This window comes from Apium graveolens, unplaced genomic scaffold (assembly GCF_009905375.1).
Source record: "Apium graveolens cultivar Ventura unplaced genomic scaffold, ASM990537v1 ctg7931, whole genome shotgun sequence".
NCBI lineage: Eukaryota > Viridiplantae > Streptophyta > Magnoliopsida > Apiales > Apiaceae > Apium > Apium graveolens.
Genome location: NW_027420750.1, coordinates 34,177 through 55,463, shown reverse-complemented (window position 1 = coordinate 55,463; position 21,287 = coordinate 34,177). Strand labels below are relative to the sequence as shown.

At 32.4% G+C, this 21,287-nt stretch overlaps 3 long non-coding RNA genes across 4 annotated transcripts; all 3 read left to right on the top strand.

Moving 5' to 3' along the window:
• Positions 1 to 2,022: 2,022 nt before the first annotated feature.
• LOC141704512 (uncharacterized) lies at positions 2,023 to 3,408 on the top strand. Its single transcript, XR_012567983.1, has 5 exons — positions 2,023 to 2,123; positions 2,228 to 2,367; positions 2,456 to 2,510; positions 2,977 to 3,048; positions 3,334 to 3,408. It is a non-coding gene; the product is annotated as an uncharacterized LOC141704512 (long non-coding RNA).
• A 420-nt stretch (positions 3,409 to 3,828) lies between these two features.
• LOC141704510 (uncharacterized) lies at positions 3,829 to 8,397 on the top strand. 2 transcript variants are annotated; one of them, XR_012567980.1, is made up of 8 exons: positions 3,829 to 3,940; positions 4,030 to 4,084; positions 4,580 to 4,651; positions 6,175 to 6,240; positions 6,469 to 6,521; positions 6,609 to 6,770; positions 7,488 to 7,589; positions 8,080 to 8,397. It is a non-coding gene; the product is annotated as an uncharacterized LOC141704510 (long non-coding RNA). The 2 variants fall into 2 exon arrangements; XR_012567981.1 differs by lacking the exons at positions 7,488 to 7,589; positions 8,080 to 8,397 and adding an exon at positions 6,927 to 7,461.
• Positions 8,398 to 16,264: 7,867 nt separating this feature from the next.
• LOC141704514 (uncharacterized) lies at positions 16,265 to 20,025 on the top strand. The gene is made up of 3 exons (XR_012567984.1): positions 16,265 to 16,344; positions 17,262 to 17,333; positions 19,972 to 20,025. It is a non-coding gene; the product is annotated as an uncharacterized LOC141704514 (long non-coding RNA).
• The last annotated feature ends 1,262 nt before the right edge of the window (positions 20,026 to 21,287 follow it).

Below are 21,287 nucleotides of genomic sequence, written 5' to 3'. Positions count from 1 at the left end.
GACACATACGCCACTCCTTTGGCCATTTACCATCTTACGATGATGCACCTCCAAACTTAGGCGAAAATCTTTAGCCTCTTATGAAATGTATATCGGAAAAAACTATCCAACTTCGTGACAGGAAGAAACATCGTCAACTACAATCCGATCTGGTTAAGCATATCACAATGTTCCATAATAATAATGGTTAATTTGTTTCAGATGCAATCTTTTAAATTGTCATGTTCTTGTAATATTTTCTTTTTAATTATAAAAATGTATTTTAATAAAAAGTAATTTTAATTTTTAATTTGTTAATATTTAAATTTTAAATTTTTTAATTTTTTTAATTTTTTAATTTTTTAATCTTTCATTTCTTTTGAAATCCTTTTTAAATCATTTTATTTTTGTGATATCGTTAACCCAATATCACCTTCCAAACCCTTGTCATTCCCCTAACAAGTGAAATGACCTCATAAACTCTTTTCTCCTCATATAACTAGACATGCACAAAAAGGCTAGAGCCAAAAAGTGGGCCCGGATCGATTTCAGTCAAATTCTAATAAAGCCCTAGGCAAAACCCAGTCCGGTCAGATACGGTTAAAAGCCCGGTTATTGGCCCAACCTGATTAAAATTGATTTTTCTAATATTTTTTTATATATATTTATGTATTTACATTATCTATGAATATAATAATAGTGTAAAGACATATATATTTACACATTCATTACTAATAATATTATTTATATACTTTATTATAAGATTCATGAAGCAAGATATAATAAGTACACTATATATATTTGGATAATATTTATAAAACATATTATTTATAAATATGTTCATTTTTACCCCAGTTTAAATATTTCAATACATAGTGTTTTTATAAAATATTTCATGCAAAATACGAATTTTTTGCAATAATTTAGTTGTTAACCTATATAGTCTTTAAAATCTCTAATAAAGCTCGATACGATCTAATGCGGCCCCAAAAACCGGTAAAATCTGACTTGAAAATCAAAACGGACTCTGAAATTTTTCGAAAATCCCGACCTGATATGATATTAATACACTATCAATTCCAGCAATCAACCAAACATACTTGATAGCATATTAGTTCCATATATCGTTAACCAGATACGACCTTCCAAACACTTACCACTCCCCTAACAAGTGAAATGGCCCCCTAAGAGCAACTTCAAGAGTTGTTTCACAAACTCTTAAATAATTACTATTATATGTACTTCGAAGTCACTTATCACTATCCAACTCCAACAATCCTATTCAATTAAATTTTATGGTTTAAAAATAATTATATACACATTAAGCTATACTGCAGGTATTGGAGGGTTTAGAGCGGAAGTACTATATACTAATATAAAATTAGTTGAGAAAGCATTATATGCTGCTTAATAAAGATGAAGATTTTGAAGATCTTAAATGTAGGGAGACATAACGAGAGTGTTGGAGATGATTTTTGTGTTAATTCTATTAAAACATAACTGAGGAGGGATGATAGAGTAGCGCTCGGAGATACTCTAAACTCTTTCTCCTATATATAACTAGAGATGCACAAAAGTTTAGACCCAAAAGTCGGCCTGGATCGATTCGATCAAATTCCAGTGAAGCCCTATGCAAACCCCGGTCTGGTCCGACCCAATTAAAAACCCGGGCTTCGACCCGAGCCGATCTTTGGCATGACCCATCCCAGTTAAAAGTAATTTTAATTTTCAATTTTATTAATATTAAATTTTAAATTTTTCATTTTTTTTATTTTTTAATCTTTTCATTTCTTTTGAAATCCTTTTTAAATCATTTATATTAATATATATATATATATCTTAATTATACTACAAATTAAAAATCATATAAAACTGATTAAACAATAATTAAGCAGGACATACTAAAATTTGGACTTGGGCTTTGAATAAGAGCTAGTTGACCACCTAATTTACAAGCCCATGTTTTGCTCGTCGGCCTATATAATACGGCTTAGGGTTAGGGATTAGCACCCGTTTATTGTAATCAATTTCATGTAATCATGGTTTGGAGGTGAAATCGAGTTGCAGCCGATTGATTTCTTTTTGTACACGAAGCTGTCTCATCATATTCAATCTCTCAATCGCCCCTTTTTATTAATTATAAGGTGTCAATTTCAAGACTCAATTCACTTGTACAATCTTTATGAGTATAATTTTTTTTTTTTAGTTTAATTCTTCATTTTTATTCGAATTTCTGAATTACTTGTAGAAACAATGAAGAAAGTGCTCCACGAATCTCGTCCCCGTCCCCGTACAGTTTCAACTCAAGTTTGAAAATGTTTTTATGTTTCCTGCAAGCAATTGTTGGGCTCACTGCTCACCATTTCATGGAGTGCAGAGATTCTTAAGGTCCTCTTCTTGTACAATCTTTTATGAGTATAATTTTTTTTTTATATTTAATTCTTCATTTTTATTTGAATTTCTGAATTACTTGCAGAAACAATGAAGAAAGTGCTCCATGATTTTCGTTCCTGTTCACGTGTAGTTTCCAGGTAATTCTATTATATTTTTATTTTTGTTAAATACAACAAGTTGATCTAGATTTGTGTAATTGTGTGTGTGTGTAAAGTTTATGAAGAAGAAATCTAGAATGGATACGTTACACGTTCATTTTTGGTTGTTTTTTCTATTTAAATGGATCCCGATCCGTTAAAACTATCGAAATTTCCAGCCTCAAACCCATATAATTTGAAAATTTATTGTTAATACTTAACTTTATCCTAGGGCAACATTTACGGTTTATTTACAGTGAAATGATTATATCGTAAAGGATTAATATGGAAGATGCATTGTTAAGTGGTTGCAGAATAAATAAATTTGTTTTAATTTCTATTTATGAGGAAATATTCACAAAAATAGGCATGACTATGTAAATACGGTAGATTAAAACCGTGGTCTTTGAGAGGGCCTCACCAAGTCTGTTTCTAAAGTTTGTTTTCATGTATTCTAATTGGCTAGCCTTATACTCGTGATCTGGAAGCGGAACTGCACGTGATAAAAGAAGAGAATGCACGTCTGCAACATGCTTCGGTAAGTAAGACACTGGCTACGACTTTGTTTCTTTAAAACAAATCTGCATGTTTTTATTAGTTATCTTTTTGGCTAGTGCAAACATAAACTAGAAGCAACAAAGAGGATTAAGCAGCAGACATGTTGACCATCATTTTATATCTTGCATATTTTCATGTTCAGTAATCATTCATGTGCATTACTTTTACATGAGAAGGTCTAGTAATAAGTTCCTTTAGATTAATATTATTGATCTTGTTATAAACTTATTCTTATAATTTTCTTAACAAGTGCCCTGGTTTTCAGCAATTGTTTGAGGAAGCTGTTGCAGGCCATCTAAATCCATAGCATCTGACCGTGATTTGCTCAGATGAAGCCTCAAATATTATTACTGTGGATTCTTCTTTAATGTCCATCCAATTATTAGAGCAGCTGCACCTGCAACCTACTAGATGCGGTAATGCCCAGAATAGTACATGGGTGCAGAAAGCAAAAGGTGCAGATAATTACTTTAGTCTCTTCATCTTTTTCAAAGACCCTATTTATATCTTTTTGCATATATAGGATAATAGGATGCCTCCGCTGGACCTTTGTTGCACTGTGGAGCAATCAGCTTTTGTTTCTTTGAAGTTCCAGCAGTCTCCAGTGCTTCTTTCGGCCTGAGCTGCTGCATAAGAATCTCGCTAAATAAGGGGTTCTGAAATGCTTTGGCCATGCTAATGAACATCTGCTGTTGCTTCTGTTCAGTCCTTCTCAGCCTCTCTTTAACAGATAACAGATAATTATCTGCATTCTCCTGTTCCCGCAAGTTTCAACTCAAGTTTCAACTCAAGTTTGAAAATGTTTTTATGTTTCCCGCAAGCAATTGTTGGGCTCACTGCTCACCATTTCATGGAGTGCAGAGATTCTTAAGGTCCTCTTCTTGTACAATCTTTTATGAGTATAATTTATCTTTTTTTATCTAATTCTTCATTTTTATTTGAATTTCTGAATTACTTGCAGAAACAGTGAAGAAAGTGCTCCATGATTTTCGTTCCTGTTCACGTGTCGTTTCCAGGTAATTCTTCGTATTTTTCGAAAATAATGCGAGATTTATAATAGTATTTATTTCTGTTAAATACAACAAGTTGATCTAGCTTTGTGTAATTGTGTGTGTGTAAATTGTATGAAGAAGAAATCTAGAATGGATCCGTCCACATTCATTTTTGGTTGTTCTTTCTATTTAAACGGATCCCGATCCGTTAAAACTATCGAAATTTCCAGCCTCAAACCCTTATAATTTGAAAATTTATTGTTAATACTTAACTTTATCCTAGGGCAAAATTTACAGTTTATTTACAGTGAAAGGATTATATTGTAAAGGATTAATATGGAAGATGCATTGTTAAGTGATTGCAGAAAAAATAAATTTGTTTTAATTTCTATTTATGAGGAAATATTTTACAAAAAATAGGTATGACTATGTAATTAAGTTAGATTTAAACCATGGTCTTTAAAAGGGCCGCACCAAGTCTGTTTCTAAAGTTTGTTTTCATGTATTCTAAATGGCTAGGCTTATACTCGTGATCTGGAAGCGGAACTGCCTGTGTTGCAAGAAGAGAATGCAAGTCTGCAACAGGCTTTGGTAAGTAAGACACTGGCTACGACTTTGTCTCTGTAAAACGAATCTGCATCTTTATTATTAGTTTTCTTTTTGGCTAGTGCAAACATAAACTAGAAGCAATAAAGAGGATTAAGCAGCAGACATGTTGACCATGTACTAATCACGTCATATAACAAATTGCAATACACACATTCACTGTAATTTTGCAGATAATGGAATTTTCACGAATCAAGTTCATAACGTTTTTTTTTCTTTTAATCCGCATCAGAAAGTGAGGCAACTTGAAATTCCTAAATATAATTACAACTTACAGATTAGTATATAGTGATGATGCATATGAAAAACATTATTTGGGATGAGGATTAATGATCAAAATTTTGTTGAGAGCGAGTATATTGTTTGGACTGCATTATTTCAGAAGAGGATTAATGATCGATTGAGCCTCTTCTAATCCTTTAATACGGGTTCATACACATTGCTGGCTGTGTTGCTCCGACTCGGCTATTCAATAGGCGGTACCTATGTCGGTGCGGAATCCGTGCCAGATTCATGGTCTTGAAACCGAATCCTTCTTTATCGTTACTGGAAAATAATTGTAGCTCGCCAAAAAATATTCGAAGTTTGCCGTAAAAATCATCCCTCCGGTAATAATCACTGATCTACTGGTGCTTTGAAGGTGACTCTGTATATGTTTGCAGATGTGGGTAGATGATGGATACTTGGATATGTATGACTGCGTACCCGAGTCCAATTATTATAGAGCAGCTGCACCTACTGGATCTAGTAATTCCCAGAATAATACATGGGTGCAGAAAGCAAAAGATAAAGATTATTGCTCTAGTCCCTTTAATTTCTGTCTAAAGTCCCTATTTATTATCTTTTCGCATATAAATGAGAGCTAAGTATTCCTTTCTTTCCTCTTCGGCAATTGTTCATATTCCCAATTGAATACTTTCCGCTTCAGTAATTGTTCAGATTCCTATTGGCCCGTATGATTTGTAGATATATAGTCTTATTTAGTTATTTGTCAATGACTGTTGATGAAATTTACCTTAGCGGATGTATGAGGTCTCAAATATAATGTCTTGCTAACTTTATATTAGGATCTTCATTTAACCTTCTAGTCTTCTGCTTACAACCTCAGAGCTCCCCTGCTGCTTACATTTTGTGCTGTTTTGGATTCGACTCAAAAGCTGTAATCCGATTTCTGACACAATACACCAACATCGCAAAAGATTTATATTTCTCATTACACAAATACATGAATCACTATTTCCTTTCAGTGAAAGGCAGAACACACATAAAAATCTTTTAAGAGAATAATACCCAATATTTGATGTTCCGTTCAAGAGCTTTGGCAAACTAATTTGACCCTCTAACTTTGGATGACAAATTAGATTGAAACTTTTCCAGAATAATGTTTCTAAAAAACACCACTTCTCCCTGTTGTGTGGTACTACATTTAAAGTGTATAATGAGTAGACTTTCTTGCACTACTGCCTCTTGTGCCCTCTGGCATTGAAGTGTATAATGGTTGTGTGCAGGCTTTCTTGCTGGTAATTGCAATCTAAGTGATTCTAGCGACAACTTGCTCTTTGAATTATCTCTCTGTAAGTGACCCATGATAGAATTTTCTTAAGATATAAATTCCGGGTTTTGGTGCATTACAGAATGACCAAAAATGTGCTTTAGAAACTAGAAACAAAAGGGCGGACAATAGTTGTAAGTTTAAAATGTGTGTTATGTGTTTGTTGAGTGAGTGTTGAGAAATCAAGTTATGCTGCTTAATATACAATACCGGGCGTAATCTTAAATATATTCCTAAATGTTTTCTGAAGTTTCCCAGGCCTTATAATGCAAGCGAGGAGGAATCTCTGTTTGTTTTCCCAAGGTATATACCAATTATCGTTATATGCACGTTGCAGTTTTGTTATTTGAAATGATTGTACCGAGAACTTGATGCATGTTTTTTCTCTAGTTTTGCTACTCCGCTTCATTTTAAGAAAAAGGTCATGCAAGAAACAAAGGATGGAGAATTGATAATCATCCTCCTCCCTTAAAACAGAAGGATTAGCGGGAAAGACTTATTTGACTTGCTGCTCAGTCCTTCAGAGGAAGATTTAAAGCAATGGCCCTACAGGTTGACTTTTGATGAATTTTCCTACTAATTTACATGACAAGTATATTCTAGTTACGCCAGGTTTTTTAAAAGTACTTTTATGCAGATGTATTTAATTTTCCCTTTACAAACAAGGCCTTAACCGGCATTTAAAAAAAAAAATCTATATAACTGCAGAAGATTGTGATTACGTTGCAAGTTATGTTGCAAGTTCCCATATGCTATATGCTTATTGGATCCACGGAGGCTTCCACTTGTTTGATAACTTTGAGATGATACAAACCTTTAGTTATAGAAACATTTTGTACTTGGTGAAGTTGATGTATTACTTTTTTTGTAGTTTACCTGTGTATACGTTTTCACAGTTAAGATCATATTTGTAGGTAGAGAAATGGCAGAACAGTAAAAACTATAGGCAAAGAGTTTCTTGGTTACATGAATGTTGGTGATTATTATCAATCCACATATATTAATATGAATTTCTTAACATAGCTGCATAATAGTTGAAAGTGACACTTGGAGCCTTTTCAGATGTGCCATTTAGACACTTCCCCCTTTTCACTGTTATTTTGATCATTTGCCACATAATAATAGAGGAGAAAGAATGTAGACTTTGCGATCTTGTTGGTTAATTAGGTTTTTTGATACTATGAAAGCTTTTCCGTAGTGAAATTTACAGTATTTAGCTCTTCCTCTTTTCTTTCTGCCTGGACTGACCAAAATTCATGTGGTTTACAGGGAAGTGAGGATAGAAGGTTTGAAAACATGGATTATCTAGACAACCTGTTTGATCGAAAATGCTTCACTGAACAAGGAGATACAGTTACTTTTGAATCTGAGGTATACAGTCTTATGTGTGGGTTCCCTTAGTTTTGTACTACAATAGTGCACAATAAATGAGCATAGCTGTCATCATCTCCGGCTTATTGACACTCTTCTTCGAAATAAGGGATGTAAAAACTTAATTATGAACTAAGATAAGTGGAGGAAAATATGCGCAGTAAATCTCCTCATAAAACATATAACAATTTGAGATATATAGAAACCTTTAAGGTAGATAATATATATGCAAGTGTCTCTTAGCCCAAACTAAACATCTTTTTTTTACTTGCCAAATATGCAAAAACTTGTTTTGACTGATGTAAAGTCGCATTAACTATCATTTCTTTTTTACTTCGAGTTCTATCTGTTGTGTGACAATTCTGAAGATAGATTGCTTATGGAGCAGCTTCATGTGGAATGATATCATGTCAATTTTTTAAAAACTTGAATCTACTGCCTTGTAGATGAAGGCTCTGCCTCAGAAGTTGACATCTTATCTATTTTTCAGGTGGATAGGGCTTATCTTTCTACGGAAGATTGTATCCACATGAAAGTATAAAATCAACAATGATTATCTTCTGCAGTTTGTTAATGCAAAAAGCTTGACCTAGTTTTTAGAGGCGGAACCAGAGGGCAGCCAAGGAAGTGTCCGTACCTGCCAACTGTCGAAGTTCGCAGAAATTTTAGTGTAAATTTTTGAAAGAAGTTATAAAATAACTTAGTTTGGTTTCTCCGAATATTAGTCCGTCCCCAGTAAATTTTATATCTGGTTCCGTCCTGTTAGTTTTTAACTCTTATTATAATAAGAAATGAGATGTAAATTACACGTGGGTGCTCCATATATATTTTATAGTTGATATAATTAATTTAAATATTTAAGTTCATTATTAGAAATTTTTCAATAAAGAAGTAGATTATTAGAAATTAACCCATATTTTCGGGCAAAGAAGTTTGAACTCCATAATCATCTGGAAGAAATATTGAAGTAGACAATGAGTGGGCTTGGGCCGGGGAGTGGGCCATTGTATCCAACCAAGACTCTAGTCGTCAATATTCGGCTGAAACGACTTTTGTCCAACATATATCTTTTAGCAATGGATTGGATTTACTATAGTCTATAGTCATGGATATCAATATATTATTACCAACTCTATTTTTTATTTGCATGTATTGTTTTAAAAATTCCCGATAAATTTCCAATTCAGCCGATTAATTCCTTACAAAATATTCGACCGATTTAATTTTTGAAATCCGATTAATTCTTACAGATTTTTATTTATTGGAGTATATATAATTATTTATTAAAATTAAAGTACTATATTAATTTAAATATGAATAATAATAGAAATTATGATATAATAAATATAGAATTATTAATAAATAATTAATGTAATCATAATAAATATTAAATATAATTTAATATTATAATATATCCGATTTTTACTCCGATTAATCCCCAATTTTTAATTATTCCTATATCGGTTACTCAACCGATCTTCACTCATTCCCGATTTTTACAACACTACTTGCATGCAATATTTCAGAAAGATCTGGGTGAAGAAAATAAATTTGGTTTGGTTTGCTGAAACTAGAGATGCACAAAAGGCCCACCGAGTCGGATTTTAACCAGACTTTAAAAAGCTCGGGCTTTGACCGGACCGGGCTTTTTGGACTTTGACTTTGACCAGACCAGGTCGGGCTTTCCGAAAATGTCTGAGCCCGTTTGAGCCCTCGGGCGGGCCTCACCGGCTTTTTTCGGGCCAGATCGGATCGGACCGAGTTTTTTTTATTTGAATCAGATCTAGTTTTTAGAGATTCTGAAGACTACATTGTGTTAGCAAATAGATTATCATAAAAATGTATTAGTTTGCATGAAATATTTTATGAAAACATTACTTCGTTGAAAACATTTAAGTCCGGCAAAAAATAAACATGTTTATAGAATGATATGTTCTATCAATGTTATCCAAATATATAGGGTACTTACTAGATCTTCTTTCATTAATGTTGCAATAAAGTATTTAAATATATTATTAATCACGAATATGTAAATAAATATGTGTTTAAAATATTAATTATATTTATAGTAAATGTATATTGATAATATATAAGAAAATATATTAGAATAATTAGATTTTAACCGGGTTATTTCGGGTTTTTTAATCGGGTCGGGCCAAAGACCGGGCCGCGGCCCGGCCCGGTTAAAATAACCGGGTAGGGCCAGACTTTGCCTAAAAATATACGGCCCGTCGAGGCCCTAAGCCCGGGCCGGGACCAGGCCGGGTTTGACTGGATCGGGCCGGACCGAATTTTCGGGCTCCGGCTTTTTGTATATATCTGGCTGAAACTAATATGAATCGGTATTTATGTAAATTGAGTTTAAGGCTTTTTAGTTATTAAGGACTTGCAAATAATTAACAAGACCTCCATTTGTAGGAAAAGGAGTCGAGCAACTAATGTTGCTACATCTTGTAGTTGACCGTTGTTTATTTTTCACGATTTTCATTCTAGTACGTAATATAAGTATAAAGAATTTTTAATATAAACATACGAGGGCTATATCAATAATTACATGACTTTCACGACTTGATTAAAAATTTGTTAATTTTATTACTAAATTACACTACCAACTTATATATAACTGCGCTAAGTGCGTACTCAGGGACATTTTTCTCATAAAAAATGGCAATCAACATAATAGTTTCTTACTATTATCTTTGACGGTAGGATTGATGAGGAAATGTGCGAAAACTAAAGCCATATATCACAGCTACAAGGTAATCTTCCTTTCTTTCTATATTTTCTGGGGTAAGACTAAGATATCTAACTTTCTTGATCAACTCCACTAGCCTTTGATTTCAAAAACTATAGCAAAATAGCAAGCGACATATCATAAAAATTAAAAGTTCACAAAATTCCCCGTCTTGATATTAATACAAATTAGCAAATTAATGACTTATAGGTTTAAAATCGAACAAATCAATTCCTCTAATCAAACTGCTGCGCTAGATCAATCAGAGCCTCCTTTACTAGACCACCTGTAAAAAATGGAAAATTCTCATTCCCCTCCCCTATGGAAGGAAATTTAATTCTCCTCATGACCCTTCTCTCATGATCAAAAGCAAGAAGACCAACACCTCTTCCAAATTTTTTTGCAGCAATTTGTATTTTTTTGAACTCAAATGAAAGGGACGATGCCTCAACCATGACACGGTTTGAATAGTTTTACCATAAAAGGATCCCACATATGGGGCGTGGATTACTTCAAAAAGCATCATTAGTATTCTTCATTTTGAGATATTTTTCTTTTAGTCCCTACTAAAAGGTGGGATACCAAACGGCCCAACCATTCTCGATAATGAGTATGATTCTCTTTCCATAAGTTGTGACGGTTTAATCTGTAAAGTTAAGGCAAAAATTAATAACATTGTGCAATAAAAACTTGGACAGTTAACATCTTTAAGAACGTCGAGAAGAACCCATCTTGAACCCATTTTCTTGGGTGAAAGAAATCTTTGGACCCAACAACACATTCAACTTCAACGTATGGATATATTCAGACTCGGCCTCCAACTCAGCAGCTCTTTCGCACGAGAATGGATATGCTGACGACCAAATTTCCTCAAACTGTCAACATCATATGGTTCAACAAATTTTCCTTATGGCCCAACAATGACAAGCCTGGGATCTAGACCCCTCTCCAAATCCACATGATAATTAAAAATACGATTCAAATATTTGCATCTTGGGTCTTTGAACAGGAGTGTCAACCATGACATTTTGCTGAATTTCTTCCAAAATGTCTCTTCAGTTGCAAACTCACAAGAATCATACAAGTCATGAATGTAAACAAGAACGACTTCAAATTATGCATTGTGAGCCAACTTGCTGGATTTCTTTCGTAACGTCATCAATTGAAAAAATTTCATTTAAATAACAATGCAACCACCTTATCTTGAAGATCACAAACAGTAACCTCCGAGAGAAGCATAAAATAAGTATATCGATGAAGAAAATAAAAAGATGTGCCAAGAGAATACAAGACTATTAAATCATGATGACCTACAAAAAAGGCATACTTGATTGTCTTTGTTAATGACGTAATCACGCCTAAAGGTAGACAATAGTTTTTTAATAGAAGGATGCTTCGAGGTTTCCTCGTCTTCAAACATAAGTTGTTCAACTTTTTCGAGGGAGAAAGGATAAGCCCGGTTACCATGCCAAAGGAAGATATTGTCAGCTTGACATTGCAAGACCATGCGTGTAGGATCAATTACAACCGAGACTGTATCAAAATCGTAAAGGAAATGAGAAAAATGAAGTCTTAATTTTGATTCCAAAAAATTTTGGAAAGCGCTATCCGAGAACAGGATGGCAGTCCATGGCATGGTAGAAAATTTCTCTTCAAAATATTTCTCAAGATTGCGAAGTGGTTGTCGGTTAGAGCAGAATTGTTCACTCTTCACTCCGATGAAAACTACCTCGAAATCACTACGCTGCAATTGCAAAGGAAAACATTGTATGTATCGACCAAGAAAGTAATATACAGCTCTACGGAATCAGCGGGACGAAATGTAAAACAACAGTCTTATCTTTCAAGCGATCAACATGAGCATACAAAGTTAAAAAATCATAGTCTACCTGACGTTTTGGCACTTTCATGTTACCTGATATTTTGGAACTTTTTTGACATCTCGATTGAAGACGTTCTAAGATTATTTTTTCTTTTAATTTTTTTTGAATCAAGTCCTTCCGTCAGGAAATAAGTAATGTACATTAGCAAACCCGATTAGGGATGTTAATTAATACGATCTGCCGGGTACCTCATACTTTGGATATACATAACCCAAATTTTTTTATTTGGATTTTAATGATACTGAATCGATACCCGATCCAAAATCCGAAGCTCAAACTAAACCCGATCCAAATCTGAAACCCGATTAAAACCCAACACATATATATATATATATAAGATTTTAGATAACAGACATATATTTTACATATTTTATTATATTATTTGAGTAGTAGTGTAACCATGTCAAGATTGTAAACGCTTATTTAGTGAATTGTAACTATCTATTTCAATCTCCAATTTATTATTAAGATGTATTTTAATAAATCTAAAAATATATTTGTGATTGGATACTAAGTATTATGTTATTAACATGTCTTAAATTTCAATCATCATATCAACCGGTAAAATATAATATGTTCGACTACTCATTAACTAATTTATTTTAATTCAAGTATGATATAATGTAAATAATCGTGTTTCGATGTATAAATAATGTAAAATTTGACTATATTATTCGTAATATTAGATACCTGAAAAATATACGATTCGTTCAAAACCCGACGGATTTGCATTGTGATAAACCGGAAATATTGGGATTTGGATTTCACAATACATGATCCGTTACCATCCCTAAACCCAATCAAACCTACTCACCCTCTTTTCGTCAATTAAACCGAAAAAATACCAAAATTTAATACTACAAAATTATCACCCAAAATTTGTATTCAAATAGTTTATAATCTTAAACAATTGCCCTAAAATCAAAAAATATAAAATTCATTTAAACCGGCTGTTAGTCCTATATGGCACACATGTAGAAAAATGTCTAAAATAGCACGACATGTAAAAATAGTCCAAAATAGTAGCGGTTAGCTAAAACACTAAATTGCGTAGCGTTTTGGTCGTTATTAATACTATTTTTTCACTTAGCTAAAACACTAAATTGCATAGCGATTTGATCGTTATTAATACTATTTTTTTCCTTTTGTGTCCATGACGCTAGATGAACTCGTGTTTGAGGTTTTTAAATTTTTTGTCATGGTAAAACGTTAATTTAGTTAGATCGCTTTAAGTAACGTTTTGCACAATTTTTTCTAGTTAGCTTGTTGTGTTTTTTACTCAGTTTTAATATTTTTAAAATCCAAACCGGACATTTTTGAACGCTAAAAAAATTAAAAATTGTTAAATTAGAGATCGATTCCTAAAACTCCGAACCCTAAATCGGTGCACTTTTTATTGATTTCTTTTTTTAATATTTCTAAAATCTAAAAGAGAATTGATAAACTTTAAAATGTTAAATATTGTTAAATTAACTGTGTATATTATTCAAATTATTTTTTGGATATTTAATTAATTCTTTAATTAAAAATCATGCGACATTTACAATAATAATCAAAATTGAAAAATACGTATTAAGATAAATCAAAGCATAGTCTTCTTCGGAAAACTACGATCGTTGATCAGATCTTTAACCGTTGTAAATTCCTCGCTCGCATTTTCGAAATATACAACATTTTTAGAGACACAATCTAACAATTTGTTGGAATTGTAAAAACACATAAATCTGAAGTGTCCAAACGCATTCGAACAACTGACGTGATTCGATGTGACCCCTATCAATGAACTAATATACGAAATTTCGGAGATATATGATCCCGAATAACAAAGCAAACAAACTAAACTCTCACGATGAGAGAAAACAAAACACAAAAAATGGTTAGGAAAACTCAGATAAATACGAAAACTCTTAATTGAAGAGAGATATTTATTTGAAATCAACAAAAACTAGGAAAAAATGATCAAAATGCGGCTTATTATTAACCAACCGAAAAACAAGAGTTCAGGTTTCGAGAAAGAGATAGAGAGGAGGGGCAACTATTTTTTAAATATTTTCAATACCCAAAGTGAATTTTTGAACCCCAAAAAAATATTAAACTAAAACGTAATATTAAGTGATATTTTCGACTCAGAAATGACACATAATAAAAATTAAAATAATAATAAAATACTAAAACGTTACATGATAGTAGCGTGGTGGACTTAATTATTAATTAAATAGGGTGGAGGGGGCAAAGTGAGAAAAAAAGTAGCATTTTTGCTTGTTTTTAAAACTTTGCGCTCAATCTTGTTTTGGAATGCTATTTTGAATTTTATTTTGTTTGTGCCATTTTATCTCCGAAATATGTTATTTAGGGATCGTTGGGTTCAAATATTTCAAATATCATGTATGAGGTTTGTTTATCGCAATTCTTACTTAATGGTTGTTTGAAAATTTTATTTTCTCTACACCCATATCTAAATTCATCAAAAGTAAAATTTTGATAAATAATGAGGAATTGAGTATGAAACATGACAATGATATATCGACTAATATAATTTACGTGTAATTTTATAATACCAAAATTAAGTTATTAGCTCAAAAATATAAAAAATATTAAATATATTATTGTTTGAATTATTTAAAATTATAAATTTAAAAATATTTTAAATTACTCATATAAATTCGAACAATTAACCAAACATGATATTAATACCATATCAATTCCAGCAATCAACCAAATATACATGATATCATACAGTTTTTAAGTCCGGTTAAAATCTGATTATTCTAATATAATTTTCTATATATTTATGTATTTACATTTACTAATATAAATAATATTTTAAAGATATATATTTTTACATATTCGTGACTCATATATTATTTATATACTTTATTATTATTGATGAAAAAAGATATTATAAGTACAATATATAAATTTGGATAACATATATAAAATGTATTATTTTATAAACATGTTCATTTTTGTCCCACAATAAAACATATAAATTAATACATTTTTACAATAATTTAGTTGTTAATCTATATAATCTTAAAATCTCTAATAAAATTTGATCCGATCGCCCAAAAAACCGGTGAAGTCCGCTCAAGAATCTAAACAGGTTTGAAATTTTTCGAAATTCACAACCCGGCCCGATCAAGATCCAAGCCCGAAAAGCGAGGAACCGGTCCAAGTCCAAGCCCGGGTCTTCTGTGCATCTGACTGGTATCTCAGATGTGTAGCATACACAATTTCATCTAATCATGGCTTTGGAGGTGAAATCGAGTTGCTGTCTCATAATATTCAATCTCTCAATCGCCCCTTTTTATTAAATATAAGGTGTCAATTTCGAGACTCTATTCAATTATGTTTTTATTTATTTAATTCTTCATTTTTATTTGAATTTCTGAAATACTCGCATAAACAATGTAGAAAGTGCTCCTTAAATTTTGCTCCTGTCCACGTGTAGTTTCCAGGTAATTCTTCATTTAATTGCGATTTAATTAATTGAATGCGATCATCATATATACATGTACGTTGTTTTATTGACTGCCATCTTACTGTTTTGTTTTGTTGCGCTTGAGTATGTTCATTCGATATGGATTTATTGCTCTATTTATCGTTGTTAGTTGTACTCGAAGAATTTAGTGTTTGATCTGATCATCTATGTATGTTCATAGCTACATGCAATTCCACACACACACTCACACACACATTATCTGGACATTAGGCCAAGTAAAAGAACAGATCAGTACCTAATAAGGAAAGTGGTTTAGTTAATATATATGCTTTGCTTACTGCTATGCATATTTCAGGTTTATTCATGGCAATTAATAAAAAGATGAAAATTGGTCGATTGGAGTCCCTATTACCGGCATCCTTTGGTGGTTTATCATGGGACCAATTTGTTTGGGCCTTGCCTGTCTTTATTTAGGATTAGATGGTGAAGTGTTAAAGGCAGCAATAATCCACACTGACTATTTCGTAATGATACGTATAAACTATAAACTCAGTGTTAACGAATTGATTTTGTTCAATGGCGATCTAACTACATATATATATTGTGAATGTTCTTTCAGGCGACACTTCCTCCAACATACTTATCTTTCTATTATGCTCAAGAATATAGACTAGATATCGATTGCATTAGCCATGGGTAATTATTGTTTTTGCCACTAAAATTATACGTATAAACTATAAACTCAGTGTTAACAAATGATAAAATTGATTTTGTCAATGGCGATCTAAACTACGTATAAGTAAATGTTTATTCAGGCGACCGCGACCACTTCCTCCCATACTTATCTTTCTATTATGCTCAAGAATTAGACTAGATATCGATTGCATTAGCCATGGGTAATTACTGTTTTTGTCACTGAAACTCTTTCCTGTATTTAGATATCTCAAACTTATACTACTTAAAACCCAAGTAATACATTAATATATATATATATTAATATAAATTTGTGTTTGATCTGATATTGTTCTATTGGTTTAACTGCTATTTTTTATTTTATACGCACAGCGTGATTTGTAATTAATTGAATGTTATGTGGGAGCAATTTATGTTTTATCGGCTTGAACATTTTACTTTATTTAGTTCAATTGAATATTAATGAGTCGAATCTGTAGTTGAATAAATTAATGAGTCAAGTAGAATATTTAGACTAGAGCTTGAGAAACCTTATTCGAAAAGAGAATAGAATTAGCCGCTTAGTTTTATTAAGATATATTACCAGTTTTGTATATGATTATGGCCGAAACTCATATATTCTTAAGGGGCAATCCACCTCTATAAATGATAAATTTTCTCATGTATCATATTTTCATTGTACTAGATCATCTGGATGATGATTAATAATCGATTGAGCCTAATATGGAAGATGCACAGTGGTGATACTTAGTGCTTTGTTAAGTGGTTGCAGAAAAAAAATAATTGTTATAATCTATTTAAGACGAAATATTCACAAAAATAAGTATGACTACGTAAAATGTTAGATTAAAACCATAGTCTTTAAAAGGCCACACCAAGTCTGTTTCTAAAGTTTGTTTTCATATATTCTGATTGGCTAGGCTTATACTCGTGACTTGGAAGCGAAACTGAACGTGTTACAAGAAGAGAATGCACGTCTGCAACAAGCTTTGGTAAGTAGGACACTGGCTACAACTTTGTTTTTGTAAAACCAATCTGCATGTTTAGTATTAGTTCTCTTTTGACTAGTGCATACAAAACAAGAAGCAACAACGAGGATAAAGCAGCAGGCATGTTGACCACGTACTACTCATTTCATATATCAATGCAATACGCACATACTCTGTAATTTTGCAGACAATGGAATTTTCCCGAATCAAGTTCATAAATAATTTCTTTCATTTTTTTTCTTATAATCCCCATCAGAAGTGAGGCAACTTGATATTCCTAAATATAATTACAACTTGCAGATTAGTACATAGTGATGATATGCATATGAAAAACATTATTGCTTTGAAGATTCAGTTATTAGAACAAACGGGTAATGTGAATTTTTACATTAGATAAGCTATGGAAACCTATGTAACCTGATGCAATTGCTCAAAAATTTCTATGATAATAGTAAAAGAATCAACACATGGAAGTAAGTAATTTGAAGATTATATCTAATGTTCATACTACATAAAGAATGGAAATTATTAATACTATAGAGGGCTATATATCATTAATGTTATACAGGCTGAAAGTCAAGATGGATTATCATTATTAAACAACCCTTACCAGTAACTTTCTTATCTTCAACAGGTAGAATCGCAGGATACACTTGCCCTTTAATGCTAACCTATGACTAAATGGAACAAGATAAATTGAAGCCGTAATCAGTTAGACTAGTTAGAGATGTATACCTAACTGAAAGCCCTAAAATGGAAACTTAAATCTAATCACCTGCAAAATTAAAACAGTATAAATAAATTGAGAGTAGAAAATCAAATTCAAGAAAAGGAGTTTTTAATTAATAGTGTATAATTGTCAGTTTACAATTTGATTTTTGTTGAGAGCGAGTATAGTGGTTTGTACTTTGTAACTGCATCATTTGTACTGCATTACTTGATATATGGTCTTGAAACTGTATTATTTATAATGCATTATTTGAACTGTAGATATGCGTAGATGTGGGTAGATGATGGAGGGATTGGGGAAAAATGAATGGGGGATGGAAGACAATAAAGTCAACCACCACAAGTAGAACTGTAGATATGCGTGTAGTGTATAAAGAAGAAATCTCTACAGTGGATACCGTCCACATTCATTTTTGGTTATAAGTAATACTTGGAAATAAATTCAATAAGGAAAAATATTACAGGAAATAGAACATTGAAAACATGATAGGAGCATATATAACCTAATAAAAATTTTAGCTCTGTTTCTGGCCCCCAAACTCTACCTATTATATTCAATGAATTTAAAATTAAAAAAATGTCGTGTCCCCATATTTGTGCCAACTGCCAAATGGTGTTGCCAGGTTCTAAGTCTTTCAAAAGTGCCAAATCTGATACTTGGATATATTTGAATCTCCGTACCCGAGTCCAATTATTTAAAGCAGCTGCACCTACTGGATCTGGTAATTCCAGAATAATATATGGGTGCAGAAAGCAAATATAAAGATAATTACTCTAGTCCCTTAAATATCTCTCTAAGCCCCTATTAATCTTTTTGCATATATAGTAGAGAACTTAGTTCTTTCCTCTTCGGTAATTGTTCATATTCCCAATTGAATACTTTCCGCTTCAGTAATTGTTCAGATTCCTTATTGGCCCATATGATTTATAGATATATAGTCTTATTTAGTTATTTTTCCACGACTGTTGATGAAATTTACCTTGGTGGATGAATGAGGTCTCAAATATAATGTCTTGATAACTTCTAATCAGGGTCTTCATTTTGACCTTCTAGTCTTCTGTTGTAGAGAACAAGGAATTATTAGATGTGTACAGGCTCCTTTATTTCTTCCCCTTCTATAAATCTTAGTACCTTATTCTTACCAACCTCACAGCTCCACTTCTGCTTATATTGATGTTTTTGGATTCGACTCATAAGCTGTAATCCGATTTCTGACACAATACACCAGCATCGCAAAAGATTTATATTTCTCATTACACAATACATGAATCACTATTTTCTTTCGGTAAAACGCAGAACATACATAAAAATCTTTTAAGAGAATAATACCCAATATTCGATGTTCCGATCAAGAGTTTAGGCAAACTAATTTGACTCATCTAACTTGGATGACAAATTATATTGAAACTTTTCCACAATTATGTTTCTCAAAACATACACCACTTCTCCCTGTTGTGGTACAACAATTAAAGTGTACAACATGTAGACTTTCTTGCACTAACTACTGCCTCTTGTGCCCTCTGGCATTGAAGTGTATAATGGTTATGTGCAGACTTTCTTGCTGGTAATTGCAATCTATGTAGTTAATTAGGTTGTAGTCTTAAGTTGTTTTTTTGGCTTGCTGTTTAAGTGCTTCTATTGACAACTTGCTCTTTGAAATATCTCTCTGTAAGGATCCATGATAGAATTTCTTGAGAATATAATTTCTGGGTTGTGGTGCATTACAGAATGACCAAAAAAATGTACTTTAGAAACTATAAACAAAAGGGCGGAGAATAGTTTTTAAGTTTAAATGTGCCTTATGTATTTGTTAATGTATTTGTTGAGTGAGTGATTGAGTAATCAAGTTATGCTGCTTAATATACAATACCGGGCGTAATCTTAATTATATTCCTAAATGTTTTCCTGAAGGTTCCCAGGCCTTATAATGCAAGCGAGGAGGAATCTCTGTTTGTTTTCCCAAGGTATATACCAATTATCGTTATATTCACGTTGCAGTCTTTTATTTGAAATCATAGTACCGATAACTTGATGCAGGTTTTAAAATTTTCTCTAGTTTTTGCTCCTCCGCTTCAGTTGAGCAAATGGTCATGCAAGAAACGAAGGATGGAGAGTTGATCATAATCCTCCTCCCAAGAAACAGAAGGATTACCGCAAAAGACTTCAGAGGAAGATTTAAAGCAGTGGCCCTACAGGTTAACTTTGATGTATTTTCCTATTAATTTACATGACAAGTATATCCTAGTTACGCACGGTTATTTAAAAGTACTTTTTTGCAGATATATTGTTTTTTTTCCCTTTACCAACACGGCCTTATCGGTATTAAAAATAAATAAATTATATGACAGCAAAAGATAGTGATTGTGTTGCAAGTTTCCAAATGCTATATGCTGATTGGATCCATGGACGCCTCCACATGTTGATAACTTTGAGATGATATGAACCTATGGTTATAGAAACATTTCGGTACTTGGTGAAGTTGTATTATCTCTTTTGTAGTTTGCCTGTTGTATATGTTTTCACATCTAAGATCATATTTGTAGGTATAGAAATGGCAGGACAGTAAAAATTGTAGGCAAATGGTTTCTTGGGTACATGAATGTTGGTGATTATTATCAATCCACATATATTAATATGAATTTGATGACAGCTTTCTTTCTTTGTCTTCCATAGTTATGAGTTTCGACTTAGGGTTTCTCTTTCATCTTGTGGGAATCTCAACATGATATCGCACATCCGGAACATTGACAGCAGCCTTTAGTTTCTCATTTGGCTACCATACATATTTGTCTGTTTCGGATATCTGGTATGCACTGACATTTTTGAACCTAAATACTCTGTCACTGGTTGTAATGTGTTGTGACATGAAATAAAACAAAGATCATAGAAACAGGACTGGGCTAAGTTGGCAGTGACATTTAAGTACCTATTAAAACCTCTGCTATTTGTAAATGGTTGACGTTTTCGTGCTATGTATGTATGTCATTTAGTATCTTTTGGCATATCACCAAAATGGTGCTACTGAGTACAATGCTACATTTTCACTCCCTCTCACTGTTAGTTTCTAAGGGAATATATTACTTACTTAAAAGTAGAAGAGGCTTATGCTAAACAGCTGTTTTAATATTCTTTGAAAGCATTTCATTTGTTTTAAGTAGGTGAAATAAAGTTAAGTGCGTTTACCTTTTATCAACACAATATGAGAGAAAAAATGATCATACTGACAC